The sequence below is a fragment of the Mercenaria mercenaria genome, chromosome 17 (genome assembly GCF_021730395.1).
Source record: "Mercenaria mercenaria strain notata chromosome 17, MADL_Memer_1, whole genome shotgun sequence".
Classification (NCBI taxonomy): domain Eukaryota; kingdom Metazoa; phylum Mollusca; class Bivalvia; order Venerida; family Veneridae; genus Mercenaria; species Mercenaria mercenaria.
Genome location: NC_069377.1, coordinates 3412123 through 3415144, shown reverse-complemented (window position 1 = coordinate 3415144; position 3022 = coordinate 3412123). Strand labels below are relative to the sequence as shown.

Sequence of the window (3022 nt, the reverse complement as noted above, 5' to 3'; positions counted from 1 at the left end):
TACAGCTTATCTGATCAAGATAAGGACCAATGAAAATACAGGCTTCTGAACCGTTTTACCCCTGTACACCAAAAAATAATCCCCATCTTTCTGCTTGTTTTTTTTTTTTTTTCTCTGAGATCTTTGCAAATGCTGTGAGCAAATAAATGGCCAAATTTTCCCATGAACTGTATACTTATATATTTGAAGAACATAGATATTCCCTTCAGTAACTATATATTGTACCAAAGGAAATGGCTCATGAATACAAAAATTTGAATGCAAACAGGAAGTTCGTTGTTCATGTTATTGGAGGCAAATGGAATAAAGCTAACTTGAAACTCTAAAATGCTTTTAGAGAGATATCAGGTAAGTGTTTCAAACTTTCTAATGTAAAATTTTAAGTTTTACAGCTATATGTCACAGATCTTGAATAAATAGTCTGAAGCAGGAACTTTATTCATTGCAGTAGATTGAACTTTCGATCGCCTGGTTACAGGTAACTTTTTCAGGTATATGTGAATGATAGATAATTTATAATGCTTCTAAGAAAACAGTTAAATATTCAATACTTAATTGTTGCAGTTCTCAATTATTTTTTTTTAAAAAGTACAAATATGTTAGTAAAATCACTCTGAACCTAGGACTTGCAACAGCCTCTAAACATTTTCAGATGAAAGAGTGTGCATATATCTAGTTATTAGAGGTATATGCCTATATGTATGAATTGATGTAGTTGGAGAAATCAGATCGCTTCAGTGCATGACTATGCTACAGGATGATACAAGATCACAGACAGGAATTCGATCAAGAATCAAACATAAATTACATAATACTTCAACTAAATTGTAAGTTAAATTTGCAAACAGTCTTATACTATACAATTACTATAAAAGATTGATAAATTGTTTATTTTGTCGGGGTTAGCCTCACACTGAATTTAAAGGTTGATCATAATACACCAATATTTTGTCAGTTCTAAATTCTAAAATTTCTTTTTACGATTGTCTGATAAAAAACAACAACAAAAAACTTGCATTATTTTATGGTGAAGCAGATGAGGGTCAGTACCCACAAGTGGTGCTCTCAATATTTTCATTTCGGTGTCCAATAAATATATAAATAAATGGTTTTGATACATGTAAAATGTTTAAAACTGGCTTTAGAGTTGTCATTTCACATACTACTGTACTAAGTTAGGAATACTGTATTGCCTAAAATTATATTTTAATCGCAATTACTAATATTACTCATTTCTGTAATTATGTTATATCATTTTCAGAAATGTATGGCTGGAATGAAGTTCCTGACCCTGGTGATGACTTTGGAAAAGCAAAGAGACATTCTGATGCCACCTTGTATTGAGCCTGCAATACTCCAAAATGATTTTGTTGTATTCATAATTTTCTGTCAAATAATATTTTAGCTTAATTTTCAAATTTAAGCTAAGTGAACTTTTATTATTCTAAACCACAAGTGTAAAAGCCGCTGGCAGATGTGTTATTCCCCTTTGAATTTTATTCTTTTTGTTTTTTATGAAACCCAGATCTGTCTCAACATTAGATTAAAATAATTTTGTAATGATACTATTTCTTCTTTTTTTGTTTTGTGTCAATATCAGCAATGTTTTCCAATGGTTTTCCATCAAACCTTTCCTAACTTTTGCAAAGAATTCTTCTAAAAAATTCCTTCAACTTTAACGCGATGATTTCCAATGTTCAAAGAGTTCCATGGACTTTCAACTGCATTTTCACAGGGCTGCTCCCATGGGTATGTGAGTTTAAATTTAAATTAATTTTCAGACTTTTTTTTTTCATGCCGTTTTTCCAAACTTTTCCATGGAACATGTACAGACGGGTGTTTTTGTGACATAAACACTTTCTAGTTTTAGTTTATGTTTGGGATCATGCAAGATATCTGGACAGTTTTTTTTAAATTCAAAATCAAGAATTTATTTAATTCGGCAAAACAAACATTTTGGTTATCTTACAGTATTTGTTCATTGCTGTGAAATTGATAATTGCATGCATTTAAATAACTTTTTACATTATTCTTTTGATCATAAATATATGTATAAAAATGTATACATTGATTTGTCAATAGTGTTTGATTAATGTGTTCTTACGAAAACTTAAATAAAAGGCAATTGATGATATACCTTTTATTTATGTTTTGTTTCCAATATTTTATTTGCAATTTGTTTCTCATATGTAATGAATGTGAATGCCTTTTGTTAGTATTTTGTTACTACCTTTTATTCATGTTTTGTTTCTTTGAAACAAAATATTAATAAAAGGTCTCTCTGCCTTTTATTCATATTTTGTTTCCTATATTTTATTTGCAATTTGTTTCTCATGTAATGAATGTGAATGCCTTTTGTTAGTATTTTGTTACTACCTTTTATTCATGTTTTATTTGCCTTTTGTTATCTCATTTGCATATCATTTGCTAGGCTAATAAAAGGTCTTCAAAACATAACATTTTATTTGCCTTTTGTTTCAGCCTTTTGTTACCCATTTTTTTTTCGTATGGGATGTCTTGAGGTTTTGTTTTTTATTACATTCATAATTACAAACATTACACTTGAAACACTTGTCTCATGTATGAGTTGCCATATGTCGATTCAGACTTTGTTTTCGAATACATGCATAATTACAAATATCACACCTGAAATGCTTCTCTCCTATATGTTTTGCCATGTGTCTTGTCAGATTTTGTTTTCGAATACATGTATAATTACAAATATCACACCTGAAATGCTTCTCTCCTGTATGTATTATTTTTGCCTTGTTTGTCTTGAGGTTTTGTTTTTGAATACATGCATAATTACGAACATGGCGCTTGGAACACTTCTCTCTTGTATGAGTTGCCATGTGTGCCTTGAGACTTTGTTTTTGAATACATGCATAATTGCAAATACTACACCTGAAATGCTTCTCTCCAGTATGTATTGCCATGTGAGTCTTGAGGTTTTGTTTTCGAATACATGCATAATTACAAACATCACACTTGAAACACTTCTCTCCTGTATGAGTTGCCATGT

At 30.2% G+C, this 3022-nt stretch overlaps 1 long non-coding RNA gene across 1 annotated transcript; it reads left to right on the top strand.

The window, feature by feature from the left end:
* Positions 1-233: 233 nt before the first annotated feature.
* Positions 234-2507, top strand: LOC128550224 (uncharacterized). Its single transcript, XR_008368168.1, has 3 exons — positions 234-348; positions 653-827; positions 1262-2507. It is a non-coding gene; the product is annotated as an uncharacterized LOC128550224 (long non-coding RNA).
* The last annotated feature ends 515 nt before the right edge of the window (positions 2508-3022 follow it).